This window comes from Mirounga leonina, unplaced genomic scaffold (assembly GCF_011800145.1).
Source record: "Mirounga leonina isolate KUSES-001 unplaced genomic scaffold, KU_Mleo_1.0 Mir_125, whole genome shotgun sequence".
Lineage (NCBI taxonomy): Eukaryota > Metazoa > Chordata > Mammalia > Carnivora > Phocidae > Mirounga > Mirounga leonina.
The window spans coordinates 1,264,936-1,277,191 of NW_023270305.1; the positions used below are offsets into that span (position 1 = coordinate 1,264,936).

Consider the following 12,256-nt stretch of genomic DNA (forward strand, 5'->3'; position numbering starts at 1 on the left):
CTGAACAGAACCTAATAAATTTAGATATCAAGGGATATTTGTGATTTTAAGTCATCTCTATTTCTTTCAAAGCATCCTACTTAAAAGGTTTTTTTATGTTAAGAAAAAAAACTACCACCAACATGATTATTTGAGCAATTCCTTTTTTTTTTTTTTTAAAGATTTTATTTATTTATTTGTCAGAGAGAGACAGAGCGCCCGTACATGCAGTAGGAGTGGCAGGCTGAGGGAGAAGCAGGCTCCCCGCTGAGCAAGGAGCCCAACGCAGGACTCAATCCCAGGACCCTAGGATCATGACCTCAGCCAAAGGCAGATCCTTAACCAACTGAGCCACCCAAGCATCCCTACTTGATCAATTCTTATCTTCCTTATTAGATTATAACTTCCACAAGGGCAAAAACAGTATCTTTTTTTGACCATCATTTTAATCCTAAATATACCACAGCAAACTCTACCACAGAGCCAATAAATACCTAACAATTATAATTGTTAACATTTACTGAATAATTAATAATAAATACTGACTGCTAGCATTTATACTTGGGTATCTAATAGGATGTCCAAAACTGAACTCCAAATCATCACCCCTGAATTTATTCCTCCTACAGTCTTCCCCATTTTAGTAAATGGCATCTTCATCCTTCCAGTTAGTTGCTCTGGCTAAAAATCTTTGGCTCCTCTTTTTCTCTCACACAGCTCATCAAACTCACCAGCAAATCATGTCATTCCTACCTTCAAATAGTTTCAGAATCCAGTCATCTCTAACTACCTCCACTGATAACAACACCCTGATCTAAATCTTTTATGTCCATTACCTACAATAACCTAAACTGGTTTCCCCGCTGTCACTCCCACCCACCCACAGTCTGGTGATCCTTCAAAAACATAAACCATTTCCTGTCACTCCTGTTTTAAAACCCCAATAGTTTCTCATTTCATCTCCGCATGTGTTATTCTCTCTGCCTGGAATCAGCCCTTAAAGCAGGACCCAATCCCTCACTTCCTTCAGATCCCTGCTCAGATGTTACCTTCTAAGTGAGGCCTACTCTGATCAAGCTACTTCAATTTTTCAATTTACAGCCACCCTCAGCTACCCACATATTCCCTATTCCATTCCTTCTTCCTTACTTTTGCTCCATTGCACTTATTACCATCTTATATCTTATTTTTTACTTTTATTTTATTATGTCTTGCACTAGAAATTAAGCCCAATGAAGGCAAGGATTTTTGTGTTTTGTTCACTGCTTAATACACGGTGCCTAGTAAAATGCCTGGCACATAATAACCTCTGAATAAATATTTGCTAAAAGAATGAATTTACTGAGTAGGTGCTTACTACAAAGTAGGCACAGTGTGTTTTCATAAATGTATTATTTAATCTTTGTAACAACCCTAATGAGGTTATTACTTCCCCATGTTACAAATGAGAAATTTGAGGCACAGAGAAATTAACTTGCTGAGGGTTATACAATGAGTAGAAATCAAGATTAAAAGATACAGTAGTCTGGGGCACCTGGGTGGTCAGTTGGTTGTGTCAGACTCTTGGTTTCAGCTCAGGTCATGACTTCTGGGTCATGAGATAGAGCCCTGTGTCAAGCTCTGTGCTCAGCATAGAGTCTGCTTGAGATTCTCTCTCCTTCTCCCTCCCCCACCCCGTCCCTTCCTGTGCACTTGCTCGCTCTCTCTGATAAATAAAACCATTTTTAAAAAAATGAAGGTACAGTAGGCTGCATCCAGAATCCATGCTAGTAACCACTTATCTATGCCATTTCTACATATGTACAGCCACTATTAGGATGATTTCCCCAGAACAGGGCCAGATTACATTGGTCAGCACAGTCTTCCATTCAGTTACTGCTCTTTTTCACTCAGAAGTATGCCATTATTTGTACAACAAATTATATGGTCATCCTACTGAGGGTTGGATGAAAGAAGAGGCAACTGAGTTCCTGACAAAAATCTACAGAGATCTAAATGATCTAGCCTATAACCACCTTCCCAATTTAAATCTCGTCATTTTCTTTCCCTTGTTCATATTTCAACCATACTTACCACCTTCTTTCAGTTCCTCTAATATACCTTTCCTCAAGATCGTTACAGGTACTGGGAAGGTAACAGAAAATCCATCACAGTCCCTGACTTCACCTCTTCCCCAGAGACTAGCTCCTTCATTCAGCTGAAATATAAACTTCTCAAAGGAGTGATCACTCTATCCAAAGTAGGAACTCACTGTTCTCTACCTCAGAACTCCATTTGTTTTCCTAGCAGATACCATAACTTGTGATTTTTTTTATGTTGTTTCCTTGTATTTGTCTATCTCCCACATTAGAATATAAGTTCAACAAAGTTAGGGGTTACCCATGCCCATTTTATTCTCTATTATATCCTCGGTGTCAAATACAATGCCAGCACTGGCAATTAAAACAGATACTAAATATTTGATGAATGAATTAATGTCTGTGAAAAAAAATTTTTTTTCTATTAATTTGCTATTAATTTGCAGTTTTATGAAAAATCCAACAGGTAATATTTCTAGTTATCTCTCATCAAGTACTGTGCACGTTTAGAATCAGTACTTATATTGATGAAAATAAGGTAAACCAAAGGAATGCTCATGTCCTCCCCAGAGAAGATATGTAAGAACCAACATACTTTACAGATCAGATACTGTATAAAATGAAACAAAATTTTAGAAAAATCATACAATGCTGTACCTTTTTAATAGAGAGATTTTTCCTCCTAACAAACCCCAGTAAGAATAGTATTTGTTGTATGGACTTGAGCAAATCACTCACAGAAAAGACAGAAAAAGGTCTTAGCTTTAAACAATAAAGATATATACTCCAAATCATGCATCTTTGGCTATGATACAGAAACTGATACGAACTAGCCCTCACACTGTAAGCAACAATCAAAATGGCAAAATATATGAAGCAACAGTTTTCAGGCCCGGTAAATTAGGCAGCACAAGACTATAATCCCTGAGAGGAGAAAAACTCACCAAGTCAACCCCCATAACTGCCCAGACACTCTGCTTGAAGGCAATATCCCAACAAGCATACAAGTGATCATCTAAGCTAAGTACAGTGGTCCTGCTGAATTGAGAAGGCAGAGATCAGAGTTCAAGAAAAATGAGGTAGCTGGATTATGCTGGGCAGAAAACAGGACCTTAAAGAGCTATGCAAAAGGTCTCTAGAAGTACCATATGAGTCCTTTGCCAAGGGCTGGAGTATCCAAAGACAAAGTACCCAGTTTACCAGGGATCAACTGCTCTGGGCTTGATAACAAAACAGAGACACTGGAGGTTAAATAACATTAGAACAACAATCAACTTCCAGCCAAACAAGAATGGAGAAACCTTGCTATTTCCTGAGCATTCAGGTAAGACAGCTTAGGACAAAGAACCATGCGCTAAAGCAAAGGTTCTAGTACTATCTAACAAAGCCTAGTAATGCCAATCCCTAAAAGATCAAAAGGGGAGCAGAGTTTGAGGTTCAGTCCTACCATTTAAAAGGACTGGGAAACAACTTGGTCTTTTTGCACAAAGTATAAAATTCAGTGTGCACAAGTTAAGCGTGATCATCAGGCAATTGGACAGATTATTAGAATGAAAATCAACACATCAAGGAAAAGTAACTAACAAAAAATCTCTATCATATATCTGTAAGGATCAGTATATATTTTAAAAATTACTTATTGGGGCACTTGGGTGGCTCAGTCGGTTAAGTGTCTGCCTTCGGTTCGGGTCATGATCCCAGGGTCCTGGGATGGAGTCCCGCACTGGGCTCCCTGCTCAGCGAGGAGCCTGCTTCTCCCTCTCCCCCTGCCACTGCCCCTGTTTGTGCTCTCTCTCTGTGTCAAATAACTAAATAAATGCTTAAAAAAATAATCTAGGCATTTAAAAAATAAATAAGTAAATAAAAAGTACTTATTAGGCACAAAAGTGTGACTCATCATCAAGAAAAAAAGCAGTCAATAGAAAACAATCCCCAAAACACTGACCTTAGCTAACAAACACTTTAAATGTCTCTTACAAATATGTTGGAATAACTAAAGGAAAGTATGTTAAAGAAAAAAAGGAAAAAGTAGTCACAATGAGTGAATAGAGGAAAATATCAACAGAGAAATACAAACTGTAAAAAAGAAACTAGAATTTCTTTAACTGAAAAATAACAAAAATGAAAAATTCATTAGAAGGGCTTAATAAAGAATGGAGACAGAAGAGAAGTCTGTGAACCTGAAGACAAATCAATCTGGAGAATAAGGAGAAAAACAAATAAATGAAAATGAAACAATGACTCCGGGGCCTGAAAAGCAATTAAACAGTATAAAATATGGGTATATATAAATAGACTAAACACTCCAATTCATAAACAGAAATTATCAAAATTGATTAAAAAGGCAAAACCTAATCTCATATATTTTAAATATTAAGACCAAATAGATTGAAAATAAAAGGACTTTTAGAAAAAGATGTACCACACAAACAGCAAAGATAAGAAAACTGACAGAGCAATATTAGTAACAAATAAAGTAGACTTCAAAGCAAAGAAAAAAGGGGGGTAAATGCAGATAAAAGGAGTAAAATTCACCAGTAAGGCCTAAAAGTTCTAAATATGTATGCATCTAATAAATGAGCTTTAAAATTCATGAAACAAAAAATGACAGAACTAAAGACAGAAACAGACAAATCCATAGTTTTAGTTGGAAATTTTAACATTCCCCTCTCAGTATTTGATATAATAAGTAAACCAAATATCACTATGGATATAAAGAAAATACAGCCCAGAAGAAAAACTGCCTGATCAAGTAACAATTACAAAAGTTAATATATCAATAAGTTATATAACTTCTCATTTTAAAATATTTTAAATTTAAAATTTGAAGTGTTTTGATATGCTTTAATTTTACATAAAAAGAATTCTATATGCAAAGGGTCAAAGTTATGATAAGGGTCACAGATTATATCTATCTTTTATATTAAATTATGAAACTAGAATAACAATTCCTTTTATTTGTAGACATTTATAGAACGCTGAAAATAAACACATGTGAAAGCAATATGAAAACATGGGTGGTGGGCACAGAATTAGGAGATAAAGGATCCTCATCTGAAAACCAGAAATCCCTTCCACAACAGATAGACCAGATTTTTAACTGATTTGTATCGAACTAGCAAGTTGGCTCAAAGCAAATGCTCATTCCAGCAATGCTGTTAAATGTTATAAAAAAAATGATTAAAACATTATTAGAAAGAGGTTGCTAAGGTACTACTTCTTCCATATTTTTGCCACTCTTCAAATCTACATTTATTCTAAGAACAAATCAGACTTTGAATGTTTCCTTATTTCATTACAAAAGCAATCCATAAAACATTAAGGGTCAGTCAATTACTTTATACTGTAATATTATTTACCCTTGACTCATGTCATGACAACAGTTTTAAAAATTCTGTAAAGCACAGCTATGAACAAAAACTAAAAGATGTTTGCCAGCTGACAGAAAACAGTTAAATATTTATTTATTTTTAATTATTTTTTTTTTGAGAGAGAGAGAGCGCAAGTGCAAGTGGGGGGTGAGCGGGGTAAGAGGGAGAGAGAGAGAGAATCTTAAGCAGGCTCCACACCTAGCACGGAGCCTGACATGGGGCTCAATCTCACGGCCCTGAGATCATGACCTGAGCCGAAATCAAGAGTTGGATGCTTAACCAACTGAGTTACCCAGGCGCCTCTATTTTTAATCTTTTATATCTGAATTAACTAAACAAAAACAAACCTACAACAAAAAGACCATTCAAATACACAAAAAAGTCCAGTATAAGTATATTTCTCTGAACATGAGAAACATGCTTAATCACTTTACTTTGACTGATTCTTTATGCAACATTACTTCTCTCTCTGCACTTCCACAGCACTTACAACAATCTAATATTATAATTAGTTGTATACATGTCTGCTTCATAAGCTCCTTTAGGCAGAGGATAAATTTTCATTTTTGGGGTTGCCCTGTGGTTGGCAAAATGCTGAATATCCAATTCAACAAAATTATGACTATGTCTATATGAGAGCTATAAAATTTTTAATAAATAAAGACTATTTTGCCTAAATGCTCTATGTAATGAGGCCTGAATTTCATTTAAACTATTGGGATAGGACACTTAACTGGCTCATAACACAAAAGTCAGGAACTACCAGCTTATAGTCTTTGACTTGATCTACAGAACAAACATTAAGAGGCAATAGTTGTATTCATGCCAAACATCTACCTCATACTTTTAAAATTCATTAGCACTATACAAAGTACTACAATAAAGCACTTACTTTAGAAAAGCTGGTTTCCATTGATCTTCCTTCTGAGGATGTATCTTTCTGAATGATTCTATTATAATCTCCCTCAGCATCTCTGTACACTCCCCTTTGTTCCTCCTCTATTCAATATGGATGGATAAACAGTCAGATATAGGAGCTATTCATTACCATACTGTACAGAGTACTGCTTAAAAGCATGGATTTAGATGTCAATAAACCTTTGCAAAAATCTTAGCCGTTCATGAACTATGGGGCCAACTTACTTAACCCTTCTAAGTTTCAGGACGTCATCTATGTAAGAATCTCAAAGAACTGTTGCAAAGATAAAATGAGACTATGACTATAAATACTTCGCACACAGAATATACTCGATGAAAATGTTAGCTAACACCACCATGGACAAATAGAACTTAGTTCATTCTATCATGAACCTTTACGTGTGTTTCCCTTATGTCACTACACTGAGTATGTGACAGACAAAAAAGCTGCTCCTATTCTCTAAATGATATTCTACCCCCAGCATATATATATAACACACAAAAAGGGTCTAAGGGTTAACAGTGGCTTTATCTGAAATGACAGAATTCTGGGTGATTTCTATGTTCTTATATTTGCTTAATTTTATTTTCTATAGCAAATATGTACTTCTTAAAAAAATTTTTTAAGCAGATGAAACTTCCCTAAGTGTAGCTAGAGAAAAGACATGCTTGGAAAATCCTAAAATGGACCTAGATCTCATAGAACATTTATGGACAAAAAATTTTCAAAAATTATTCTAACCAAAATGCCCCATTTGAGATTTTCAAATTTGTCTTTTAGTATCAAAAATTACAATAGATTATTTTTATAAGATCCAGTTTGACAGACTGAAGCAGTTAATGTGTGCTGCTAAGGTTTTCACTAAAAATGTCTGGTTGTGGCAGCCAAGACTGGATGAGGAAATACAGGAATTACAAAAGCATGGAGGGAAGGAGATAATTCTTGCAACTCAGAAATAACTCTGTAACCAGTGAAGAGCCTGTTTTACTCCAAAAAAGGAATTAAAAATTTGAGTTGACATGACAAGTGTTAGAAAATCATTTCCCCTATACTCTTTCCTTCTGGTTGATTCTACTTTAAAAGCTTAGTTTAAACCAATTAAATTAAAAGCAAGCCAGTGGGAAAGGAAAAAAAGAACAAGATCCTCATTTCATATCTGACTTGAGTCTGTCACAGAGCCTGTATCTTTTTTGCACATTCGATCCCAGGAAACATCTGAGCCCAGGGATTACGAGGAATCACAATCAATTCACTTCAATAAAAACTTTCTATGTTTCAGGTTCTGTGTTGTACAGGATATAAAAAGACAAGAAAAATCCAATCACGGATATGATCTGGCTGCACACACACATCACTTACCAATGTCTACAGTTGGCACTGACAAATCCCTACATAGTGAGGGCTCTCCCTTTCTCCTTGCAGCTCTACAGATATTCCTCCTAAACTGTGTACTTAACTAAAGATAATCTCCCCAGATTGGCAAACTATTTTCAGATAAGCAGCTATGACCCCTGATGGGAATGCCAAAAGTATTCTAAAGAAAGACATGGTTCCTACTCTCAAAAAATTTACAATATAAAAGGATTCAAAGAAATATACACATAAACTACAGTATAAGAAATAATATGGTAAGTTACATAAATGTATTAAATTAAAACATGCAGTGGAAAGATCACTCTCAGATAAAGGGTAGAAAGGAGAATAATAAGAAAAAGTTTTCCTTTAAAATGAACACAGAGAGAAAGTGAAACATGATTGAAGAAACAGTCAAGAAAACAAAGAGCATTCTCAGAATGAGTAGCCTGCCCAGAATGAATAGTATAAACGAAAATAAGGGTTAAAAGATAAAATTGGTGACATCTTTTAAAAAGGGCCTAGAAGGCCAGGATGAAGACTTTGTGCTTCATTTAGTAGTTAAGGGAGCCATGAATTGCAAATGAGAGATACAATGAATATATTTTAAAAAGTTCAAATTGGCAGCAGTTTATATTAGGCAGATAGATCTGTATTTCCCATCCTTTATATATTGAGATATAGACAGATGGGGAAATAAGGAAAACAGAAAACATGTTAGAAAAGTCCCTAACTGATTCTATTATATACCCACACCCAAAATGGGACAGGATTGATACATGAAAATACAAGAATATGAAGTATGGGGAAAACAGTCAGTGAAACAGTAATGTGGGTCCACCTGAGCCTGGATAGCATAAATTACAGATTTAATAAGCATAGTCCTGATAATTTCTCCATCAGCACCTGCCAAACCAAAATCAACAGTCCAATGGTGAAACATTGTTAGCAGAAGTGGAAAGCAAAGTAAAATATAAAGGAGATGCTCAATACCTGACCGGGAACAAAAGGTATCTTGGATGACAGTGGTAACAGTGAACAACAACAACAAAAAGACTAGAGAACTGTTATGAGCAGGACTTATTGAAAAATTAAATTTAAGAAATGAACAAAAGAGAAATCAACAATGATTTCTAATTTTTTGGCTTGAGCAACAAGGTTGATAGTGGAGCCATTTATTAAGATGTGTTACACATTTGTGGATAAGTTAGAGAGGGAATCAAGCATTCTAATTTCACATGTTTTAGATGTGACACATCTTAATGGAGATGTCAAATAAGCCATCATGGATATGAGTTTAGAGAGCAAACTAGAAAATTTTGAGCAGCAGCTATGAATCTGAGCCTTGACATCATATAGATTATATTTAAAGTCACAGGAATAGTAGAGTGCACCTTAGGAGAGAATGCAGATCAAAGAGCTGAGCCTTTGGAACTATGATATTTAGTAGAAGTCAGGTGGAGAATGAACCACTAAGGAAACGAAGAAAGAAGAGCCAGTAAATAGGAAAGAGTGATATTTCAAGAAAGGAGAACAACTGAATACTAGTAAGAGGAGAGTGAAACCCCATGAAGCCAATAATGTAACTTATAAAGTCTGTATTTATTGGCACAGAAAAATGATTATGACCATACAACAAAGAAAATCGACTATGGAGTCCTCTACCTACTTCAAGTCTCCGTTCAACTACTTGGTAGTTATGTGAACTTTGGCAGGTTGTTCATCCTATCTATCTGAACTTCCCCATCTGTCAAATGGGCATGATAGTAATAACATCTAAAGGAGTGCTATGAAGACTAGTTACTATATAGAAGTTGCTTAAAAGCCTGCCTGTAATGTTGTAACTGCTATAAAAGTGTGTGTTATTATTTAATGTTACATAAAAAAACCATAAATTACAAAACCACATATATATAATATGATCCCTTAATACAAAGAAGACAACCCATACGTTATGCATATCTTTAGAAGAAATGGAAGTCAGAAAGCTATACATCAAAGTAATAAAAGTAGTGGGACAATCAGGGATTTTAAAAAGTATAATGATGGCTTACTTTCTTATTCTACTATGAATCTACCTGTTGTATAAATAAAAGAATTTTTGTTTTTAAGGGAGAATAACTGGCATTGATGCAATTTTTATAACTCGAGAAAGATTTTAACTTTCCTAAAAAGAAAATAATTACAATAAAATATAAATATCCACTGAAAATAATTTGGCCTTAGTTTTGTTAACAGTTCCCAAATGTTTCCAATTATCAAATCACTAAAAGGATATCAAAAGGCTAGTAACCTTTATGTTTGAAAATGAAATAAAGAGAAGACATGATAAAAGGAGATTTTCACATTTTATTCTACCCAATTCTAAGCAACTTAGACCTTTGAGATTGAGAATGCATTCATATATTAATTTGTGTAGTTTTACATAAAACAACCACCAGGAAAAATGTAATGAGCACTTTTCTTTTCTTTGTTTTTTTTTTTTTCTTTAAGTAGGCTCCAAGCCCAGCATGAAACTCAGTGCAGGGCTTGAACTCCTGACCCTGACATCAAGACCTGAGCTGAGATTAAGAGTAGGACAACTAACTGACTGAGCCACCGAGGTGCCCCTAATGAACGCTCTTCTTAAGAAAAATGAGTAGGCAACATCACGAAACCAACGAAAGATAATGTCCCCAAACTCTAAAAGAAGAAGATAAAACTTCAAAAACAAAAATGCTAAAAATATTTCCACTATTAACCATGAAGTCTTGTTTTTATACATCTCCCCCAAATAAAGAATCATAATTAGGTAATTTTTAACAAATATGCACTACGATTAAGAAAGTTAACTTAGAACTCTATTTTTAGAACCTAGACCACAATTTCTTTTTGAAACCTAAATAGCAGCTAGCTCAAAATAAAACCTCCATGAATGCAGGTACCTTGTCTGAGTAGTTTACCTATACAATGTATTGTCAATGCTTATCATGGTACCAGACATTACATAAACATTTGCTAATCAATTAACCAAAGGAATATTGAAGAACAATGTATAATTCTATTAATAGAGATTAAGACTAAATACCTATCTTAAGAACACATTTGCAAGGCTAGAATTTGTAAGTTTCTTTTTCAAAGAAAAGATTATGTGCAAGGTAAGTGAATAACCATAAACAAAGTAAGCATGCATATCTGTTCAAAAAAGTAATCTCACTGAAAAGTTCATCCCAACATACATACACACTCTAACAGGATGAACCGTGTGCTATGTGCCGCCCCCACCCCTGTTATATTTTAAAATCCTGACCTCCAGTACCTTAGAATGTGACTGTATTTGGAGACAGGGACATCAAAGAGGTGATTAAGTTAACATGAGGCTATTAAGTGACTGGTGTCCTTCTAAGAACAGGCAATTAGGACATACAGAGTGACACATCAGGCATATGCAAGCAGAGAGGAAAGACCATGTCAGGACACAACAGAAGGTGGCCATCCACAAGCCAAGGAGAGAGGCCTCAGGAGAAACCAAACCTGCCAACACCTTGATTTTGAACTTGTAGCCTCCAGAACTATGAGAAAATAAATTTCTGCTGGTTAAGCCACAATTAGTGGTATTTTGTTATGGTGGCTCTAGCGAACCAACACATATAAATACATATAAAAGTTAGAGCAACGGGGCGCCTGGGTGGCTCAGTTGGTTAAGCGACTGCCTTCGGCTCAGGTCATGATCCTGGAGTCCCTGGATCGAGTCCCGCATCGGGCTCCCTGCTCTGCAGGGAGTCTGCTCCTCCCTCTGACCCTCCCCCGTCTCATGTGCTCTCTCTCTCATTCTCTCTGTCTCAAATAAATAAATAAAATCTTTAAAAAAAAAAAAAAGTTAGAGCAAGACTTCTGATTATTTATTTAAAATTAAAACATTTAAATTCATAAATGCATAGGAACTGACAAAAGTGACAACAGATAATATTTACTTAATACCTACAATGTGCCAGATCCCGGTAAGTACCACACATGCACAGCCTAATTTAATCCTCACAAAAAATCTTGTTACGTTCTATTATTAGTGCTACTCCAAGATAAGGAAATTAAAGCTTTGATGACAGGAAATCTATATACTGTAGAATGGAAACAAAAGTAGTTGACTTTGACTATTCTTCCAAAGTACTGATCTTAATCAATATACTATACTGAATAATATTATTGTCCATAAAAATGAGATGTGAAAAACAATCCAAAAACAACAGTGATAGCAGATAAAATCATCCATGTCCCAGACTTTTCATGATATAAAAACATAAAATGTACATCACCTCTATAGATAGGAAAAAAAAGACAATAAACTAATTTTGCCCTCCTCGAATTATAAAACTTTTCAATCTATCAGAAAATGCCTTTTTCAGGTGAGGAAATCTATGCCCAAATAAACTAAATGACTTGGCACTTTCCTGACTCTTGACATTTTCACATGCTATTCCCTCTGTTTTTTGACTCCCGCCCCACTCCCTCTTTTTCATGTGACTACCTCCTTTACATCGTATCTCCATTGTCATTTTCTCATAGTGAGGCCTTTCCTA

The 12,256-nt window shown here is 35.3% G+C and overlaps 1 protein-coding gene across 9 annotated transcripts in view; it reads right to left on the reverse strand.

The window, feature by feature from the left end:
* The window catches only part of ROCK2 (Rho associated coiled-coil containing protein kinase 2), a 144,205-nt gene that overhangs the window by 65,988 nt on the left and 65,961 nt on the right, over positions 1 to 12,256 (reverse strand). The gene's annotated exons all lie outside the window — the stretch shown is intronic.